The sequence below is a fragment of the Argopecten irradians genome, chromosome 13 (assembly GCF_041381155.1).
Source record: "Argopecten irradians isolate NY chromosome 13, Ai_NY, whole genome shotgun sequence".
Lineage (NCBI taxonomy): Eukaryota > Metazoa > Mollusca > Bivalvia > Pectinida > Pectinidae > Argopecten > Argopecten irradians.
This window is the reverse complement of record NC_091146.1, coordinates 16252366-16276345: the sequence shown is the minus strand read 5'-3', so window position 1 is coordinate 16276345 and position 23980 is coordinate 16252366. Positions and strand designations below refer to the sequence as shown.

Sequence of the window (23980 nt, the reverse complement as noted above, 5' to 3'; positions counted from 1 at the left end):
TAAACAAACACTCCAAGTCCATTACATTGCTAATATCTACATTCCGGATTGAAGTATACGGTTTGGGTTATTATGTTGTAATTTACCTGCGCAGGGTGTGGTTAAGACTCGACTGCATCTTTACAATACGAGTAAGTCGGTCACGTAGCGATCCTAGCACACAAACATGTCTAACAGGTGTTAAATTGCTCTCTAATACATTTTCAATTCCATGCGATTGATATTTACAGTTTTTCAAAAATCATAAATAAACAAATCTGAACCATAAATGGCAAAGTGATGTTGACATATGGTTACCCACCCATCATTTTGTCCTTATTACCGGAAATAAAAGTACAGTAATCGTAAGCAAGCTTGATTAATTTTCCGCTTCGACTACACGTATGAAGTTAAAAAGAGTCTTTCCATTTATGGACATTAAACGATTATTGTACCATTCGTTTTGCTAAGGCAAGCGAGACCACTTTGAAGAACCACTTTAACGATAATCACAAACTACACAAGTGTGGTATCAATATGCAGACTTAACATTATTCTAGATGACGTTTGAAACTATATAACCATAGGATGATATTTTCAATATGCCCACCTTTTTTAGGAAACAAACATTTTCAGGTCTTATTCAAACATTGATAACTTATATAATGTAAATGTTCGACTTTAATAGAGAGTACTATTATAAAATTGTTATGTTATAACGATTCCCCATAAACATAGAATTTATATAAAATTACTGTTACAATAAGTCTGTTGTGGATTCCAGCTCCAGCTACACATGATGTTTTAACTTTTGAAATGTCAATTCTTCAACCAATCAACAGCGACGTTACAACCATAACAAAACAATAATTCAGATTTACAAGCCAATGAAAATGTCTGTTACAAGCACGTTTGGGTTACCTATGTTTTGTACAATCATTTCGACGTTATCAAATCATACATTTTATTGTATTTCAGTTTGTCAATGGCTCCGTGTAAATACTTCACATTTTGACATATCAAGTCCCGTTATAAACTCACTTTACTAATATAGAACAACCGTCGTTGACTTCTGACGAACAATGTGATTTTAAGTGTGAGTAGTTTTAATGGTGCGCGATAAATCATATTAGAACTTTAACGAGGCCTTTTCTACATGTACACCGTTACGAAGACCCTCCAAACTGACTTACAGACCCTGGGTCAAATGTCTTTTCTCTTTATCATATTTGCTTTGATGGCGAGTGATTGATCTTTTGGCGTGTACCTGTCAACACTGCTATGGTTTTATCTAGTGATAATGAATAGACGATTCCATGTCTACATTCTGAACCGTAGTACGTGTAGTTGGTTGTCGTCGGTTGTAACTTGTAAACATTTAAACTAATAACCATCTGATAACTTGACGAGAACAAAATTTCACTTAAAATATCCGGTTGAAATAGAATAAGACTACGGTTTATGAGACATATCAAGTCAAATAAAAAAGCAAAAAAGGTCTAAATAGTAGAAACAACTTATTTTAGAAAAGAAAAAATAATCATTATCTCTTATGAAAATTTAAGGAAAATATAATTAGGGTCTTTAGGTGGTTCGGGTATATTTGTTTTGGGAGGGGGTGTCATAGAGCTCGTCATATTTGTTTTGAACATGTGTGGAAGTCGTAAAGGATAATCGGAAATGGCGGGGGATATTTAAGAAGATATTTAACACGGTGATTGTGAGGAAAATAATAACTGTCATATTTGCGCATCCTCGATACTCCAGGGGTTACTATCACTGTCGTTTTACCATGAAATAATCCAAGGGGTGAATATAACTTCACAACATGTGATAGTTACCCCTGAAGTATCGAGGATGACATTTTCGAAAAACGGGCAGAGAAACACAGCTAAATATATTATTAAGAATTTTGTATTCTATTTCGTAGATTTTCAAATGCTTATTATCTAAATTTAAAACTTAACGAACCATGAGATCACGTGACTTTATTGACGTTATGTTCATGCAGTTTAGCTCCTTTGGGCTATTTTTGAGGATATGCCCGGATTTCAAAACTGCACGGTACACTAAGTGAAATCAATTAGCTGAGTAGCCGATGAAAAGCCAGCTGATCTCTAGAGGTCAAACCCTTTGTAGTTTGAACATGGCTTTATAGAAATAGATAAAAGGAAATGTGGGTACTCAGGTTATACTTAATGGATTGCCTAGAAATCATGTGGGATCAAATTTAATTACATCGAAGGTTACTCGCTACAATTAGGCCTTTATCATATCAAACCCTCGGCGCCTCTCTTAGGTGGTTTGAATTAATGTTGTCCCCATTGTCAATTGATGTAATATTAAATGTGAAACATTCAACTTGCCATAGTAATCAGCAGGCCGAACTACGTAAATTTCTCAATGTTTATCGATCCAATCTAGTCCAGCTATTTATAGTTTAAATACGAAGCAAAATCTACAAAAATTTGCAAAGAAATATATGTAACAGGAAAGGAGAAAATGTTAAGGGATTTCGAACCCTGGACCTCCGCACACTATCTGAATAACAGACTGAGCTACCTGGTCACCAATGCTACAATACCGGCATAAATGTTGTTATTCATGATAAAACACATTGATGGATAAAAATATTCTACCATTTAATCACCAAATGTTCGAATGAAGTATATTTCAAATTTCATTTTTATCTCAAACTTTACAACCATATTCCAAAATATTATTACATTGGACTCCCGATAATGCGGAATACTCTCAGTCCGGACGGAAATATTAGGGAATGGAATACCGTTACGTTACATGTTAACTAAGAACACGAAATTCGGCTGTCCGAAAAAAAAAATCGTAATCTGGACGATTCAGGCTTAGATCAACGGTGTCGAAGTTATCGAAGTTCGTTGTACTATAAATTGGAATATTATTACATGTACTGCTGAAGTATCTTTAAAATCCCATGGTTACGCACTTTATTTACGACTAGGTTAATAATTAAAAGTACACGCCTTTTGTAAAGCACTAGGTTGATTATACATATATATTGATCATTGATTATTGATAACAAAGTATATCTGCCGTTTTATACAAACATCACTGTTTACAATGACTCTCGACATTTCCTGTCTGATCTACGTATTTCATATAAAGATAAACAATGTCACAATTTAATTCATCAATAAAATACACAACGGAATATCAAAATCATTTAGGTGGACTATATCTAATACTATCTCTGGTTACAAAAATCAGGTTTCATATTTTGTTTCGGAAACAAATTGTCTTTATAAACACGAACGCTAAAGTACAATCATGGCACCGGGAATGACTACTGGGACAAACATTGGAAATGATAATACGTCACATTGGATAAATATTCATTCCCAGAGAGTTGTATGAATGATGGTTTTAATTTTATTCAAAATGATTATGGTTGTATGAAAGTGTTAGAAACTCCGATTTAAAACAGAAAACATTAATATTTACATACTATACACAATCATGTATTACATTGATTATAAACGGAACATGACCGTTCACACAAAGGAAAATAAATATGAGAAAGAAAATAACCATCATATATATATGTAAGAGGACAAACGAAGTATATCTTAAGATCCATACATTCCTCAAGAGTAATCGCCCGGTGCTTCAGTAACACCATACTCTGGCTGCTAATAGGATGGACATACAACCAAAGCATTAACACTATATGCCAAACTAGTCTGTGTTACTCTGACCCTGAAACTTGTATCAAACATATTATTGAAACAATATGAATTTGTTTAGTTTATCTACTTTACATAATGAATTTTGTCTGGATCTATCTCCGATCTATCAATATCTTTAAACCATAAACATTTAGATGAACACGACATTTTGGAGAAAAGAAGATGACAATCACTGTATGTATCACTGTTTTCTTAGTAAAATTGCCTTAATAGAAAAAAAGAATAGTTCTGATGATTAGGATATCTATGGAGTACTTTATAGGTCGATTTACTGGTATTTTATATGTCGATTTACTGGTACTGTAGGTCGATTTACTGGTACTGTAGGTCGATTTACTGGTACTTTATAGGTCAACTTCTGTAATTACGGTATACTATCTGTACTCAATAGCGTCTTAGCTTATTACCAATTCGAACATTCTCAGCAAATATTTCAATTATAACACTAATCCTATCTTTGAAATGGAGTTTACTGCGTTTTAATGCCTTAAATTCACCCTGACAAATACTGGGCTTACGTTGGTAAGTCAATTAACCTAGATCGACAAGATGGGTGAATTCATCTTTTTATAAAATGAAATTTCCAATACGTGTCTCTGGCAATTTGTTACGCCGTACACACTTACTTTAACATTAAAATTGAAACATTATTGAAAACATGTATGAGTAATGTACAATGTGCACGACCTTCCAATCTGATTTCCCGATGACAAACTATGGGTATATGCGATAAAGTTGATTAATTGATCTTGTATTCATTCTAATCGAAAACCTCTTAAGCTGTTTTCAAAATAAACTCAAGTGCTCAAATATTATATTTACAAACTTTTACAATGGATTTGAATGGGGATGTCGATACAGGATTGATATGGTACATATACTAAGTGAAGGTGAAGAGTTAGCAATAATATATAGGAAACAGCCGCTTTTAGTAGGCTAGTAAGTCCGTCGTATGATTACTTAATCTTATTTTCAATAATTGGATAGGTTAACAGTTATTGTAACAGATATCCAGCGTCATAGAAAACATGCTGTTTTTTGTTTCTTTTATGCGGTATTTACTTCAAACCTAATATAGATAGAGTATTTATCTGGATGTTAAGCACGAAAAATATAAGGCTTCGTAAAGGTTCAGTTTATTTTGAATTATACGATCAACCTTGATTGTATGAGAGAATCAGTGCGGGACTGTATGAAGTAGTGCAATTTGGGGGATTGTGGTAATCAATGTTGTGTCTTATTGGGATATGAAATTGTCGCCTATGCTAAGTGTTACCTTACTCAAATATGCTGGAATAGACACCAAACAGTACGCTTAAATTACCCACTTTAATCTGGTTGAAAAATCTATTTGGATTTTAGAGAAAAGTAAGCAAACATTCAAATATATCAGGCCCTAACACTCATTTCATAGCACCACTAATGTGCACCTATTTGGTAATCGGCAAATGTATTTGTACTATTTGTTCATTCAGGCATAAAGACAGACAATTGCCTACCTTGATCAATATTTTACATTTGGAATATGAAGCTAAAAAAATAAAACTTCTACTTTATTTCGTATCAAGCCTAACGGTAATTGTAGTGAATGATCGACGCCTGGTCAAACTGTTTTAAATATATCATGTGGCAGGATGGTTTGACGGTTATCTTTTGCGTTGCACTATTATAAGGTAAATATACTGCATCACAAGGAAACACAGCGCAAACATACCGTAGTTACCCAGTTTTAACTTAGACGTTGACCGATTAAAAAATAATAATAGAAAAACTCCGGTCCATATCCAGACTGATCCTGATCTGAAATTGCACCTCAACATTCACATCAACATGAACTGGAAACGAGGTCAATGTCACATAGGAAAAGTTTTTGTCATTTCTGGGTCATTGTTCAAGGGAACTTATAGTTTGTTTAAAATTAATGGTAATCTCGAGTCTATTTAAGACCATTTTCACGTTAACCTCAAGTCATTCTTTTCACGCTGAATCGACTTTTTCGTTGTGTAGAATAGATCCGTTTTTCACATGAAGGCGTTTTCGCTCTTTGTGACGCATTACCTTTTGAAATGAAATTAACATTAACTATATATTGATCAACTTATCAGTAAACGTATTCTGTAATTTCTGGATGTCTTGGCAACTATCTCCCTATTGTATCAAAGTCGTCACATTCTAATAAGTTTTAAAAGATATATCAGTTTGAAGAAACTTATATGGACATTATATATACATTAAATCATGCTTATGAACATTTTTTATTGTTATCCATCTCAATAGTAAAGAAACACCTGGTATATGATATTTCAAAAGATACTCTATAGGATGTGTGAAATTAATGGAGATAAAATCTTTACTTTGAAACAAATCCCATTTTTGAAATGAATAAAGCTAGCAATATAAGATAAACAAGCTAGCAATATAAGATAAACAAGTATTTGATGGAAAAAACCTCTTATAATCTACAATAAGGGAAACTTTTAAAACTATTTAATTTTAACAAATTTCGCGAAGATAAATCGAAACAAAAAACAGTGTGAGGCATAGTTACAGTAGAACCCTATGACCTTACAATGTAACTGTAAATAAAACCACCGCAAAAAAGGTAGATAGGCAAGACAACGCGAAATTAGGTCACCGAGAAAATTGTTTAGTTTGCAGTATATCTGTCAGGTAACATGCAATGTTGTTGTCACATTAATGTTTTGTAGCAAACAACCTCTTTCTATGTCAGAAAAAAACATTCGAGTCGATAGCCCGTATGTAGCATAAAGGAAGTAATTGTTCGTGTATACAGCCTATCTACAACAGAGAGGAATTCAGCTTCCGACATGATTTTGTTTACCGCCTTTGTCGGGTAGTTAGTGATTAATGGTGATTTTGTGTGACATTCACCACTACTGTACAAGAGTCTGTCGATGCTGTTGGACACCACCAGGGCTTGATAATCCGGTCACTATTACCCTGTGTCTATAAATAATGCATCCTCATAAATCTTAATTCAATAATGCAGCTTGGTGTACTTTTTCCAGACCTTCGGAGGCTCAAAACTTATCCAAAACGAATGGAACATAGACCAATGTATTTTAAATCTTTTCTGGTTAGATGAAGATGCATCTGACCGAATATATGAAATTCTTTAGAAAATTATATATATATATATATGAATAAAAATAATAATTAATATCGCGTAGAATAAATGAGCGTTAATAATGACGTCTCACATTAAGGTATAAACTTAAACAACACTGATAGTCGTACTTTATGATATATGTTCTATGCAATAAAAAAAGAAAAGTAATCAAGATGTGTACAGAGTTTTTTTTATATATGATATATTCATCTGATCGAAGTAAAATTTTACTATTGTGCCTAATATGTAAACATCCTTCATGTTTTGCTAATTGATAGCGTTTTTATTAGTACATTGAATTTGCTTTTCCTTTTTGAAAAGTGCAACCAACCCCAGCATTATCCAAACAAATTAGCAGAGAATTTTTTTTTATCAGTACCATAATCATTTTGTGACTTTAAACTTTGTATTAGTTCCATTAACAAAACAGTTCTAAAAGCATCTTACCTTATGAAAGAATACACTTAATTCCGTGGAAAGCTCTGAGTGAATCGTCAATAATTCCTGTTTTCAGTAGTAACTAGCCATAAATAAGAGCATCCTATACACGTACGTATGTTTATTATGCTCAGGAAAGTTATAAATAGAATGAAAATCGATTACCGGCCCGGGTCACAAGAATGGACAGGTAAAGCTACATATGGGGTACACAAGGGGGACAAACATCACTAAATATCATGCTGGGCTATTAATAAGTGATTGATATGACATATGGTGTATTGTGAATTTTCAGGCGTTAGTTATCCAATTAATTTATTGTAATATGTATAGATGGTACATATATCTTTTCATGAATCGTCTCTAATGGAATAGTAAGAGAAACACATCTAAAATTTTACTTACAAAAGTTTTACATACAGAAATTGCATTATGAAATGTAAGATAGTAGTGAAGGGGTTTGGAAACTTTACTTTGACAAAGAAAATGATAGAGTCGCCTAATAAAATGGAAAATAGTGGGAAAGTTGTTTAGGTTCAGGGCAATTATTAATTGAACTGAGGCATTAAATTGGGGAAAGAAACTTCTCCAATATGACCCTTTGTATCTTCAGAAAGGTCTGCGAAGGAAAGTAGTTGTGCGGGTATCATATAGTTAGCTGTATATCACTCAAAGTATGTCAAAACAAGGGCGTATACAGGAGCAGAAAAAATAGATTAACTTTATATATTTAGAAAAAGAGATAAAAAGATGAGTGCTACTACTTAAGAAGATATTAGGGGGTTTAAACGTTTGTTTAATAGACTCTGCACAAACGACACGTCAACGTATGACATATTTAATCATTGATTAAAAATAAGTACATCAAATAGAAAATATGATGCTAGTGAGCTTTATTCGTTTGATTTTTAAAGAGACACGTTGGAGTATTTTTGTTGTGGTTTTCATTACGGTGCTTAGATATTTTAGTTTAGTCATCAGAAATATTCATCTTACATTATGATTGAAAGTAAGCGTATTAAAGAAATGTGATATATCGTAAGACATTGTTGATGTTAAAAATACTGTTTTGACCGGAGTTATTTTGTACCCTATTCGAGCACGATCTTCCCAAATCAGAACACTTACACTAGAGACCGAAATGTTCTCTATTTTACTGTACAAAAAACACTAAACTTTACACGGTCCTTTAACTCGGAAAACAAGATATATTTTAGCTTAAAAACAAATTTAAGATATTTTCAATATCTGTATTATGTATATAAACCCGCAAATAAGTTAAATACATAAGGTGTTACGTTTCAGGGTTCCCTATCCACAAGCTTCCTATATATACAAAGTGTTCTTTAAAAGTCTTAACTATTTGGATATGGGTATTTAATAGCTTGTGTACTTAGGCTACTGACCGAATAGGTAAGTAACACACATTTCAGTGAGTAACAATACGCTGTTTGTTTATGTTAACAAGGAGAGTGAGATTGTGTATAAGTTGTTTACAGTATTAGTTTGTTTACAAACTAACCGTGTAGCCTTGTTCCCTGATCATTAACACATTACCTTTCTATGAGATATTGATCAGTTCACTACTGAAAATGTTAATGTTTTTAGGCGGTAAAGTGTGTTTGACACCGCCAGTCCCCTACACGAAAAAGTTCTCGACTGACAAACTACAATGCGTGTTTATATGCTTGACCTGTTTAGACCTTCTATTTTTACTTTAAAATACTAGATTCTCCAGAGGGAGAATATATAATAAACATTAAATAGTATAAAATATCCCTTCCACAAATTTTCGGCCTCTTGGCCATCTTCAGGTACATAGAAAACATAAGAAAAGCTAGGTGAAATTCATCTTGAACGTTCTGATATGATGCCGTAGCAACAATAACGTCATAAATATAATGACGTCATAGACATCATGACGTTAAAGTATTATGACGTCATAAAAATGGACATAAGATCGGTATTTAGCATATGAATCATGAGGAGAAGTGGATTCATATGCTAAATACCAGACAACCATATGGATGCAATGTGAAGTTCATTTCTACATGAAATGGAGAGTGCAGAGGACGATCTTATATCCATTTTTATGACGTCATAATACTTGTGACGTAATGATGTCTATTAATTTTTGATCATTTAAATTTTTGCAAGATGGTTTAAAGATGGGCACTATAAGTAAAAGGCCGACGGATATACAAAAATAAAATTGCCCTATTATATTTCGCATTTTACCCCCAATTTTGTATTCGTTCATTTTTTAATCTCCCGATCTCAATTAAATTCCCATCTCTATCACCTGATAACACCCTTGTGTCACTTTCAGTTTCCCATAGAAGGCCCCCTTTAGTGATTTCTCGTTCCTAGCCTCATTTTCACTCATTTAAAATACGATAGGTACAATCAAAGAGATAGCATCACCAAGGTTCTTTACGTCTGATTATTCCTTATGATTATTCATTGTATGTGTTCCGCTGATACCTACAGAAAGTCGTGATTCTTTCCTCAAAGGGACTCCTTGACCGGAAAATGCGATCGTAATTAAATATATTCATAAACACATCTAACGAAAACTGGAGTGTATTGAGGCTTTACAGGTACGAGGTTAGAAGTGTCACTACAAAAACTATAATAACAACACAAACGACCATATGATGTATGCTTTAAAAAGGACATTAGCTCGTACTGATTGCACTTTCATTGAAATTAAAGTCTTGATAATAAAGACTTTGTACATGTTTTCGAAAATAAAGTATTTTAATCGATAAATATGCACATGTGATAAAAAATGTATTATAGTTAGAATTATATTCCTTTCATATCCTCATGCATCAAACCTAATAAAAGGATGTTTTCTTTAAGAAACGTAACGTAGATGATTTCACAGACTTGAATGTAAGTGTCAGAGGTGAATCGAACACAAACTGACAAGTCATTCGGAACATCTTGTGTTGAATTATATTACTTTACTTTAAATGTGTTTATTTATGCTTCAATAACATCATATAGACGGTTTTGAAGAAGAAAAAAAAAGAAAAAAAACCCAGCGGTCTTACCTGCAAAATATGTACTTTAAAATTTGAATTAGCATAACAATTTACAAAACGTTAGTAAACTAATCGTATGAAAAGCAAAACGTGATTATTCGCAAATATTTATTTCAACTTCAATCAAACTTCAATGTTGGTGGGAACTATTTGTTCGTTTGAAATATCACTCCACAGTTCACATATCCTATTTAATTGAATAAGTCGTTGACATGGCACTTTCATTGACTTAGATGAAACCACGAGTCAAGCTCTTTGTGAAACCTTACAACCAATAAGGTATCCTTCGTATTACATAGAATCATTGCATACCTTTACATGCCTATAATGCAATTTGATGTTTGAAGGGCCATACTGGTAAATTAATATAAAACCTCAATATAGACACAATATACAATTCTAATTACCAAATGAATAACATTTAAGTGCAATTAAACGGAAACTTTGTTTTGATTTTTGTAAATAAATTGTTTATATAAATGGATTAATTTCAATTGATTAGTGAAAACCGTTAGGAAATGATTAAAAGAATTCAAAAGTCGACAATGACTTATCCTGAGAACGTAAAGAATACATTGCAATGTTAAAGTTTATTGTTTTGTAAAAAGTCGTTTGGGAAAACAGTACTTGTTATTCGCAGATGACCAGAGACTTCAGTTAAATAGCAATATAAGATTACTAACCATTACAACAGGACCCATTCGAAACAAAGTAGCTCGCTTATCTTGATTTTGGAGATTGCGTGAACATTTGATTTCTTGGTAAACAATTGTTTGAAATATGCTAGATATATTTTCTGGTTAATATCAAATGTTAGTGTGATCACAAGAGAGAATAGCTGTCATTAAAACAACAAGTGTCTTTAGCAGATAGATGCGGTTTTTTATTGGCGCGATAACACTAAATCTATTATCATTCATGACATTATTGACTTGTACTACGTATCTTCTGTTCAGCTAAAATCGTAGTACTGTACTGTATAGTCGCTTATAATCGGTAAAAGACTTCGTGTAAAAACTAATCATGGGTTTTACAAAGGTTACAGGGTGATTAGTGAAAATTAACCACCGTCGTTAAGTTGCAAAAAGTATGTCACGAAATTTTATACCCACGAAATTTAACAACGATATAGTAATATGAAGTGGTGTCCGTCTACATGACTATGCTTATTGTTACACCGAGTGTAGCTCGAGGACTGAATGGGGTAGATATATATTGATTTATTACATAGATAATGCTATAGATTGCAAGGTTACTTATATTTCAATTTTAAACAGTTTTATTAACAATGTCATAGGGATGAGGCAACAGGCAGGGCCTATATAGGTCTTCTCCCGGGAAGGTTATGTACATTATATACAGAAATATTAGTGATCAACTGTTTGATGAATATCTTAACAGTGCGTTTCTTCTTTAATCTGTGGCACTGTGGCAGACACGTTTTCATCGTGGATCAGAACAAGGAATAATATTTTAGTTTTAACTTAACTGTTTCAATTGTTTCTTGGATTCCAAAATGAAAGTCCCTTTAAGTAGCCCCACCTTATATATCTTTTGCCTATGCATTCATGCTTGTTCTTGACCAGCAAGACGGATATCTTAATTTCCTCTGACAGGATGGAGGTCTACGCGAAAAAACTGCATAAGAATTATAGTAATAGTAAGGCACCAGTTTGTATGAGATAACACGAGGGCGTTGGTCTTTAATCTGACCAAAGACCTTTGACCCTGAACCAATGACGTAATTGATATGACAAAACATCTCAACTGTTTATTAACCTGTGTTATCATCTTTCAGAGCTAAATAAATATTTACCTGTATGTCGGTCAATATTGGGTTCTCTGAGGTTGTTATCAAATGGTGAGAATGGCTGAATGACCATGAAAATATTGACTTGGGACTTGTTTGGCGTTTGTAAACATACTACTTATTTGTATATATGGCTATTTAAATGAAACATCTTATATTGACCAGGATGAGTTTCTTGACCATTCAGATGGCTGAATATGGAATTTTCTGAGTGATCAAAAAAGGGGCAGATAACTCCCAAAATGTGTCATTTCTAGTTCTCTGTAGGTGACAAAGTAAAAAAAATGACAATTAGATAAAGATAAACCTCGAAGTATACTGATTCTATCATTTATTTCATCATTTATTTGTTTATCTTAATATTTGTATTTATCTTTTTTCATTTAGCTGTTTATTTTCTATATATACTGCTTTATGTGAAATAAGTCCGTTACTGTTTATATCATATAAACCAATATTGAAATGTATAGTGTGTCATTGTTGGTTTCATATGCTAGTATTCAACAATTTATCTCTAAGTTATTTTTTTTCTTTTTGTAGGAACTTTATACTGTACAAATCTATTAAAAGTGTATTACATTTATTCGTTTAAAAGCCGATGAAAGCACTCATTATGTTTTTGTTTATTTACAAAATCCAAAGCAATCTATCCTGAAAATTGGCGACGCATAAGAATATCGGAAGCCAAAAATGATACTTCCTATGCTTGACCTCTGACGTAGGTCAATATACTCACATTTATATCCGGTCCTGTTTACACATAGCTAAGGTGACCGACTTTTATTGACCTGATACAACACAAACATCAATAAATTATAAATAACTAGGACGATTGTGAAAGGTATAAGTGGTCTATATTTTCTGAAGCCAAGAAATATTTTAGATTGTCGCTTTCGTTCTTGATGCAATAATGTAGCATGATAATAATAAGATGCCTATTTGGATTTTGGTCAGGTATTTATGCATTCTAATAAACAGTTTAGATAGTGTAACTATCTGAGACGTCTAAATGTCGGTCGATTTTCAGACCGAAAGTGGGATGAATTAGTTATTGCTTAAAAGCATAACATATAATTATAAAAAGGTTACATTTATACTGATTTTCTATCAGTCAAATGTAAAGTTTGCGCTCACAATATGTATAACAATTATATCATGTTGTTGTTAGGTTTTTTGTTCGTATATTTGTTTTTGTTTGTTTTTGTTTTATTATGTTTGAAGGAAAAGAAGGTGTTCAAATTTTAAGAAATTCGGTAACAAGAATATTGCAAACACAACCTTCAATGTTGCAGCTTTTGTATTATAGAACTTTTTCACCGATAACAGAATACAAAAAAAGATAAATTGATTCACAAAAATAATAATACTGCGACATTCAATATTGGTTTCTATTTTGGTAGCTATCAAAATCTAGATATTGATTTGATGATGCTATAAAATTGCGAATTCCATAGCTAATGACGTCACTGTTTTACAAACGTGCCAGGAACAAAGAACTTACAAGCATGTCGCTGACCTAGATTGTTTATAAGTTGCCCTTATCAGGAGCCACCCTTTATCCTACACGACATACATTCTATACCCCAAACCAATTGACCATTCTTTACCCCCCTCTTGTGACTGATAAAATATACTGGTCAACAACTCTTGTGGTCAACTACGTTTACAAAATATTGAAACACATTTACGACCTTGAGTTCTTGGGGTCACTCTGTCGTCGATTTTATCCTCTCAGATCAATTACTTCATCACAGAATGTGAATGACAGATAACGATATCAGAGGAAAATTTGGCTACTTCAATGTTAATGTTAATTTATTAACTAATCAATTGAAAATAATTCAAAATAGGATAATTACACTTCTAAACTGATTAGATCTACTTCTGCTGTGGGAACTTGGATATGGCTGTAGAAGTTTATTTCTTGCCTATGCTCGTTAATTTACTTATTACTTAACAGCTATCCTGGCATATCAATAACTGATGTTTAAACCAATTAAGTAAACATGGGAATATTCCCTACAATTGTTCATGGAATGTTTTTACAGCTTTGTAGACTTGCCACTAGTATTTAGAAAATTAAAGATGCTACACAGCTGACTTAACGTATTTTTCTCTATCAATAACAGGAGCTGACGAATAAGTGTTTTGCTTCAATTACAAAAGTTACTGATTTTACACCATAACCACCATTGAAAATTTTGATTTGTTTTTTCTTTAAAACAAAATTATCAAACAAATAATTGAAAAAAATTAAATGCGGCCAAAAAAATGTCCATGCAGCTGTACGCTTTGTTAATTAGACATACATTTCAAATGTAGCTTGGTAAGTTTTGTCTCTGCGACCTGCCTGATTGTCGGATTCAAAATTATAATGTTCAAACTGGGGGAAGATTACCTAGTAATAGAATTGATTTGATTAAATCACAATATCTTAAGAAGAAATGGAAAACCATCCACCTATCAAAATATAGAAGTCAGGCTCCGATTTCTCGAAACAAACTAAGTCCAAAACTGACTTAAGTCTAAAGTTTTCATATGAGTTACATAACTAGAAAAACTTAAGTTTTGACTTAAGTCTGCACTTTCGTTTCGAGAAATCGGAGCCAGGTGTCATTGTAAGAAACAAAGGCAAGCCCTTATCAAGACATTGTTTCTGCCGGAATGTAAAAAAATGTTGTCGGGTTATGAAGAAACTCTTATTGAAATCATGTTTATTAATGCTACTCTTATGCATTAAATACGATGCCATTGTTATATATTATTCTGGTTTCAAGGTCCATGGAAAATCGATCCATCCCCACATCAGATCCATATTTTTTATACAATATATTTTGTGTGATGGAAATAAATAATTAAATAAATGAGGGTAATGAAATAAATCATCAATAAATTCAACATGAACATTACATATACACCTTTAGAAATTTGAAATCTAGAGATTGATGAATTGACTAAACGTCCTTGGTTCAGTTATAAGCGTGACTAGGAGAAAACGCCTATGGTCTAGGGAGGCATGGATTGTTTCCCTTTGCATTTCAAATGTTTACGTACATGTATATTATAAAAGTCCTATCTCAGGGTGAATGTATACATGCATACAATATATATTGATAAATACGACCGAATGTTATAAAGCTAAGTGAATCAATGAACCTAATATAAAAATAATGAAGAAGTCGTATAGGATCACTAATGACATTATTTTATATGCCACCATAACACAAGTTGTTCATATATTGTAACAAATGCTGTATACCTAAAATATTGTATATGTTACACTATGTATATCATTATTAAAAGAAAAAGAAAATTGATTTGAATTTGAATATACTGAGCTATACACAAATCAAGGTAAAGTTTGATGATTATATGTAATATCAATTAATTTGTATTGTATTTATTTTCAATTAGAAAATTCAATGCAAAAAAGTAGCAGATTAATTGACACCCTTTTTTAATTATTTTATAATTGTATAACGGTCCTATATAGATTATTCACGGAAAATGATGAATGGTTTTGTATGTACGAATTGATAATGAATGAAAGAATACATAATATTGAATTAATGAACAAACGAATAAATAAATTAATAAAATTATAAACAAACGGATAAATGTATGGATTAATATATTAGGAATGAATGACTGAATAAAGGAATGAATGAATTTATTAATCAATTTATGAAAAGTTGAAGTAAACTTCTCCCTCCGATAGAGGCCCGTTATTGATGAATTGATTGACATTCCAGTTGAGGCAGAAAATTCCGGTGATTTAAATGTGACCAAATTAATCAAATACAAGTAACAGAACCAAATATTGAATTTAATTTTATCTAGCACTCTGGGGAGTTTATTTCCGATACAGAGTAAACAACTGGTAAATAACTCACGGAGAGTGTGGATTATAATTATGACGCACAGAGGAGGTCACCAAACAAAAATAGGTCATTCCGATGGAGGAGGGACAGGAGGGAGAAAGAGTGAGTGACGAGGGTCTAATAAAATAAGTCCAGACTGGGAGAGGATGGATGGAGAAAGACAAATGATCAAAGTTGGTCATTCCAGTGTAGGCAAGGAGAGGGAGGGTGAGAAGGAACTAATAAAATAGATCAGTCCAGTGGAGTGGGAGGGGAGAGAAGGTAAGGAGGGACAAGGTAAATAGATTATTCCAATGGAGGAGGGCAAGGGGAGGGAGGGTGAGAAGGAACTAATAAAATAGATCAGTCCAGTGGAGTGGGAGGGGAGAGAAGGTAAGGTAGGACAAAGGGTACAAATCATTCCATTGGAGGAGGGTTAAGGAAGTGAGGGGAGTCAGGAGGGGCAAATAAAATAATTTCAGTCTGGGAGAGGGTGGATCGAGAAGGATAGATAATCAAAGTAGGTCATTCCAGTGAAGAAGGGGCAAGGAAGAAGCTAGGGGCGTGGAGAAGGTTAAGGTTATACAGTTATAAATCTAATAGGTAATACCATTGGGGGATGGGAAACGGGGAGAGAAATGGGTGGAGAATACCAAATAAGTAAGTCATCGAGATGGTAGAGGTGAAAGATGGGAGAATAATATCGGATAACAAATAAAATAGGTCACTCAAGTAAAATAATAATTTAATGTCATTCATGTGACGTGATAGAAGAGTGACGTCACAATATGGAGTAAAGTTTGGGAAGAAATCATAATACGTACATGTATTTGTGATGGTGCAAAAAGAGAGAACATATGTAGATGGGGTAGGGAGCATGAAAAAATTGGAAGAACAAATGTGCAAAATATCATCTAAGTAGCTGGAAGCAAGGAGATGTAGATTTAAAGAAACTGAGAAAAGAAAGTGGTGCGTTGATCATGTGTTGTACTTGTACCAAGTGGAGAACTCGGGATAGAGGAGGATGTGTAGGTCTATGTTTGTTTTGACGAAATCATCAGCTGACTGTTATAACTTAATTATTTCAGCTTTTATTCGAATGTTTGGTGCTGTATATTACTTAATCCATTTATGTTGGAAAAGAATGATTTATTGAATAACAAGGAGATACATGTATATGCCTAGTACTTCAAGGGAAATAACTCTTTCAATCTTCAACGTGTCACATGTACCGGTATGAACTCTAAGGATATTTAAAAACCGACGGTACTGAACGGTAGAGGTATATTGACAAAATAATAAATTGATATTACATACACCTTGGAATGGGAGTGTATAGAATACTATTAACGTGTATATACAACGATAAGATGTAAGGGGTTTCTTTGGACCATGAAATACTAATCAGGAAAAACCGGACAAAATCCGGATATATTCCACCGAGAGTCCATTCAACATTCTGAACCAACCAAGATTCCGGATTTTTAATTTCATTGCATGAATCATGCTTCCTAAATAGGTTCAAGAGTTATGACTCTATTTTAAAAGGACAGTTTAATATGACGCAAACAGGCATGGTTTATCAGCTTAAAACAGTATAATATTAAATAAATATTGACTTTTTGAAAGAACAATATGACGCGTTGTTAGACACTCAGGGTTTGCTGGTAAGTAAAGGGGATTGGGTCTATTAACTTAAACTTGAAATAGTCTGGCGTGGTCTGGGGTTAATGTCTCGACATCAGATTAGGGTGAAAATCAGAACAGATGTACCGAAGTCACATCGAAAACGACAAAGATGACAAGATATTAGAATGGAAACAAATACAATGTAATCTGTTTGGCGTCATGAAGCAATTTTTAACACACATCCCCTCTTCGAAAATTCAAAATAAAGAAATAAAGGAAGAATGATGCTAAACACGTTTTGACTCCCAATCATACATGGCGGGGTTTTAAACCCATCCTGATCTATTTCCCAAAACGAAAAGAATTTTTTTTTTTAAAAAGAAAGAAATACTAACCAAGAGAATTATGCCAAACTTGTCATGGTTCTCAACCACCCATAAATACACTTACAAACAACTTAACGAAATAATATTCCAAATAAACTGACATCTACTGCAAATATCAACAAAATAACTCTACATCACAATGTAATATATATATCAAGTAAACTGTCAACTTCAACCACACAGCGCTCTTATACATACTCCATCATTGCATTTTACAGAGTTAGCTCCCTTGTGGGTAGGTATCCATTGTGACGTCATTATTTTATGGGCAAAATTTTCATCGTTTCACCGAAAATTATGTCGTTAGGCTCGCAAACACATGACTTTACAATTAATACCTACATGTACCCACATGGGCAGATAACTCTGTAATATTCAAATACAGAAAAGGCTTGACCTGTTGGCATCTCTTCAGACAATGAAATATTCTGAAAACGAAGTCTTTTTATATTGCTTAGTTGGGCGTTATCGTAATGGCTTCCTTAGCATTTTTCCTAATTGTCATTGTTAATTGAACAAGCAATTATATATTTCAAATACAGCATTAAAATGACAATGACTTGTCAAATGTACAGTATAGTAATTATACAGGGCGTACGGTACCCGCCTAAGCTTAATTACTGCTGCCAAATGTTTAAAGAAGATTACTTTTTACAATACAGGTGATTCGGTACGGATTTATGAGCAACAGGGGAGTGTCATAATATACAATAAAGATTAAAACCAATCAGAATACCGCCATTCTGGCTATTCCTTATACAAAAATCTCAACTAATTTTTCTGTTATGTTATGTTTACAAAAGGGTATTTCTTATTCTGCCACTCTCAAATAATTCATATGTTAAGCTATGTTTACAAATATTTCCATATAATGACTTTGTGTAGTCACTATTGTTTTGCACAAAAAGGAAGTAAACAAGTGGTAACTATACAAAAAACAACTCAAAAATACATGACAATTTACTATTATACAGTATGTGTACACGAATACGTAACACTGCAATTTAACAAAAGGAAGAAATATGAATAATAAGATATTGTCAAAACACAATTGGATTGTAAATATTAACAAAGAGAGAAGAAATAACGAAGAACATGGGAAAAATACGACGACAAGACAAGCCTTTCAACTACAGCTAAAAATGTCCTCGCGAATATTGTCAAGTATTCCAAGAAAGTACCGGGTTGGATTTCTATTTTATCATTATATTAGGAAGATCCAATAAGTTTCGTTTTCTATCAAAACCATATATAAGTCACCCACTGATATATCTAACATGAAAGCCTAAAGCACACTTGGCAGTCTGGCTTATATATTGGCGGACCACAGAGAAACGTGACGATGCACATTTGAAATGATCTCTTATGGAAATATAATACCTGATCAATTTCACGCGTCAGTGATTGGCAAGGCAGTTGCCCTGTTTTTATCAGTCTTGGCACAAAATTGTTTTTAGCAGTCAAACTTGGAGGGTATTTAAGTAAGTAACATAATTACCGAAAAATCATTCAAATTTTAGCTTTAGAAAATGTCAATAACAGGTTTTTTCCTGTGTTATTGGAAATTTTGATTAAATAATTGAAGACATTGGTATTCTAACTTAGATATTTAAGTTAGAAACTTTCAAATTAACAAAAAAGAATTGTATCAAATTTTCTCATCTTGAATGCTTGCGGACGAAATGCCAATTAATTTGAGTATTGAGTATAGATTCTCATTTTTAAATTTATGACATCGATATTTTATTGTATGAGATAATTTGTATTCAGAACATTTAACTTTCGATTTAAATTTCTGACTTTGACAAACTATCAAATTAATTATAGGTTTAATGTCATTTCCGTTCACATTTAAATATATTCCAATTTAATTTCGTTCAGAGCCATTTAAGATTAATCTATTCTCAGGTAATATAACCCAAACTTTTGTAAAGCATACTGTAAGTTTTGTCGGCTTCATATCAAAATGGTTCTTTACATATTTTATTTGTACGGTCTGGTATAAGGGGAAGAATAGCAACATTGCTGACAATGACAGTGAAAGTGCGAATGACATTTAATGAAAAGACTTAAATTTAGGACTTATTGTTTATAACAATCAATGGAACCTTTGTCTTAAGCTGCTATAAAGGTGGTGCAGATTGGTGCGGGATAAAAGAATCTGTGAACATGCATTGATATTTGAAAAGGGTTTCGGTCTGATACAATCCATTATGGATGCATAGAATTTAAATTTCTGTCAATAACACAGCTTCAATACACATGCTGTCAAATGATTGATGGTAGCAGTGCCAGTAATTCAGGTTATAACACCTGTGCATACCTATGTAGCAATCACTGACTTCTGGCATTTACTATCCAGTGGTTTTTAGAACATTTGTATACATAATTGTGATATAAGTCAAATTTTTGCTGGAGAGCCAAACGCGAAATCAAAATTTCGCGAACAATGATGTATATTTACATGTATATAGGATCTTACATGAGAGTTCTTTTCATATGAATTTTTATGAAACGAGTCTAAGGAGTTTTTATTTTTGCGAGCAAGCATTAAAACTTCGAGACTTCGCTCCAGGTCATAATACACTATTGATATATGGACAAATATTACGCGGGCGAAATCACTAGATTTCAGGCGGAAAATGTGATAAATATGATTGTCAGAAAGAGCACATTAGTAGTCAAATATAATTTACATAGGAGTCCTTCTAATCAGCGTTCACTTTCGTCCTTATATAAGGCAACCAAACCTGCTAAATAAAGGTATGAATAAGAAGTAGCATGCTGTTCATAATACGGCTCTGCATCAGTGCTCATGAAGATTTAGTACAAAATAGTGAAGATATTAAATATGCTCCACCGCTGACAAATGGTATGTATCACTATCAAAAACAGGAGCAGACGATTTAGTATTTTTTTCAGTTACAAAAGTTACTTACTTTACACCATTACCACCGTTAAAAAGTTTGAGCTTCTAATTTTAATTCAAGTTAAAAATATGATAAATAATTAATTGCATCCCGGAAAAAATACCGTGGAACTATATCCTATATGGAATGAAGTACTGATTGCGCATGCATCAAAGACGAAATAAATTATTTTAAGTTATTTTTTGTTTTAATTATGCATATATATACACGATTAGACACCAATTATTGTTCAAATGAAGAATATCATGTATGCTCTGTCGGCGGTGGAGCATTTTTAACATGCATTTTTTCCAAAATCTGTATCTCGTATGTATATAAGTCATTAAAGGAGGAAAGAGCGGTTAACATATTGTTCGTAACAATTAGTCAGTTTCAATAAATTTTGTTCTATACTGTCATGAAGCAGACCGGCTTTTTGCTATGGATCAGTATAGAGAGATTCGAATGTTTCTTTTTGTGTTGAGAGAAGAACTCGAATGTCTACCTATTTTATACGATCACATCGTCATTTTCTACAGAATTATAATGTTCGCAAACGTGGACAAGGTGTTCCAAATAGGGTTAACAGGTGTAAGCATAAACAAGTAAATTGAGAAAACTTATGACCATGTGTAAACAAACTATATTTACTGGTAAGATCATTCTTATCAAGGGCCTAGTCCGGACTTTATGGTATCTCCTACTACAGGGTGCTTGACATTCTTTTGTTCAGAAGTAGAAGTCAATACACTTGGCTATCAAACTTAATATAGAAAAACAATAGGTTGCAATATACCTCCCTCGCAGATTTTATATCATTTTCACAGGGATATGGTAAATGTTTTGAGATAAAACACCCTACTCTGCCAGGATTATAGATGAGGGTCAATGATACTTATCACTGCACTTGGTACTTGTGAAAGAAGACGTACATGTTCAATACGCGGTTACGAAGATTGAATGTTATAATACTCTCTTAAAGACATACAGTATATTACCTTGGTCATCATCAAATATTACTACATGTTCATTTTTACTTGAAAACGGACTTGAAGACCGATCAGGTACCGGCTTCATTTTTTTTTACATCGCACAAATAACATTGAACCATCGCTTATTTAATTCAAAATTGGTTTCCCAATAACTATGTAAATATCATCTTCAATGCGTTCTGGAGGCAATAATATTTTGTGACCGTTTGTTGTGGATGTGCGATGTTATCATCGGTCCCTTTGTTTGTTTCCCGGCGTCAACCTTATCATCGCGCAGTATACGTAGTTGCCCATCACTACGGCAAAACAGCGAAATGGACCTTCATTACTAACATAAATTTACCCATGTAGGTATTTGTTTGGTATTGTAACTTCAAATCAGGCCAGGAATATTTCGAAGTTATAGCTGAAATGAAAGGTAGTGGTCCTTTAACACTGATGGAGTCGACCAGTTATATTTGATTTAAATATTATATGACTCCACAATCTTTACCATATAGAAACTATCTTTGTTTCAGTTTTCAACAACGTACTTGTTATATTCTGAACAAATGCTTGATTGTAGTGTAAGTGACGTTGTAGACAAGCATTAACGAGATCCCGATTCATCTGATTTACAAACACTGAGAAGACTTTCATTCATTCCATCGTCTTAAAAAGATTTTTATTAATCGGTTCAATATAATGATTCTTTATCGAAAAAGTTCAAACGGAGGTTATGCAATTACCTACAAATTTAACAGATGTGTTTTTCAAGCAAACAAAGATAGACTTTTAAAATATAGACGCATATTGATAGAACGAACACAAGCTCTTTGTGTATGAAAATAGATTGCTTCTCCAATATCCGGCTTTGCCTTAAATAGATTAAATTAGACTACTTTTTTCTTATCAATCATCTTTTGTTAAACAAACCTTTAAACGTTTTCGAATTTGAAAACCCTAAAAGCACAAAGTGAATCGATATGTTTTTACTCATTTGCTTTTGTCTTACATATTTGAAAGATTTCGTTGATGATCTCAATGACGTATTAAACAACTTTTTTCAATAATATATATATATATATATATTCTTTTTATGTTTTGTAATTCTAAAGTATTATTATGATTATAATTAATGTTCCATATACAAATGCTTTTGTTACTACATAATGTTTGCATTCAGAATAACTTTTCAATATTCTTAAAAGTGAATTTGCATTACATTTTCATTGTCCGGAATTTCGGTAACCTAAGCTAAATTTGAGTGTAAGATAAAGTACTTGTCTTATATTATACCTAGTATGTGCGAGTGGGTGCGTGTATGTGGTGTAAGTGGTATGAATGCTGTGTGATGCTTTTATTTATACCAACAGCTCAAGTATGTTTAGTTGATTAATTATAATCATTAATATTACTAAGGAAGTTTTGGAAGGACTTATGAGATTTTTGTTAATGATGAATGAATATGAAAATGAGGATGAGTTATATATGATTATGATGAATAATGATGATGATAATGAATGATAAATAAGATGATGATGAGGATGATGATGAACGATTACAGCATTGATGATGGGTGGCCATGATGATGAGGATGAGTGATGAAAATGATGAATAACGGTAAAATTATGAGTAAATGTAAATGATGAAAGGATTTGATTAGTGAAAGTGATGATGAATGGCTATGACTTATGAGAATGCTAATTTTGAGTGTGTTGATGAGGATCAATTATGACTATTGAGGAGGAACTTTTAATGTGAATGAAAATCTGGTGAGAATGATAATGATGTTCTTTACACTGTAAACCAACGTATATACTTGCGCGTAATATGCGAGAGATAAAAAATCGCTACGAAAATGGTCTTAAAACAGGTGAAGGGGAACAAACGAAAAATATTTGTTTACAGTATTTATATCCTAAAGAGTATTGCTGCCATAGTGAAACTCTACTTCAATTGTTGATGGTCCTTTATATTCAATACACTATGTTGTTAAATTTGACCAGAAACATCATAAGTGAATTGGGTCATATGGAACGGTTCTTATGGCACTTAAATGGATATCAAAATATGACCTAAATACACTGGCC

General features: G+C 32.8%; 1 protein-coding gene across 2 annotated transcripts in view; it reads right to left on the bottom strand.

Moving 5' to 3' along the window:
* Positions 1-23980, bottom strand: part of LOC138306751 (death domain-containing protein 1-like) — a 67690-nt gene that overhangs the window by 10533 nt on the left and 33177 nt on the right. The window lies entirely within an intron of this gene.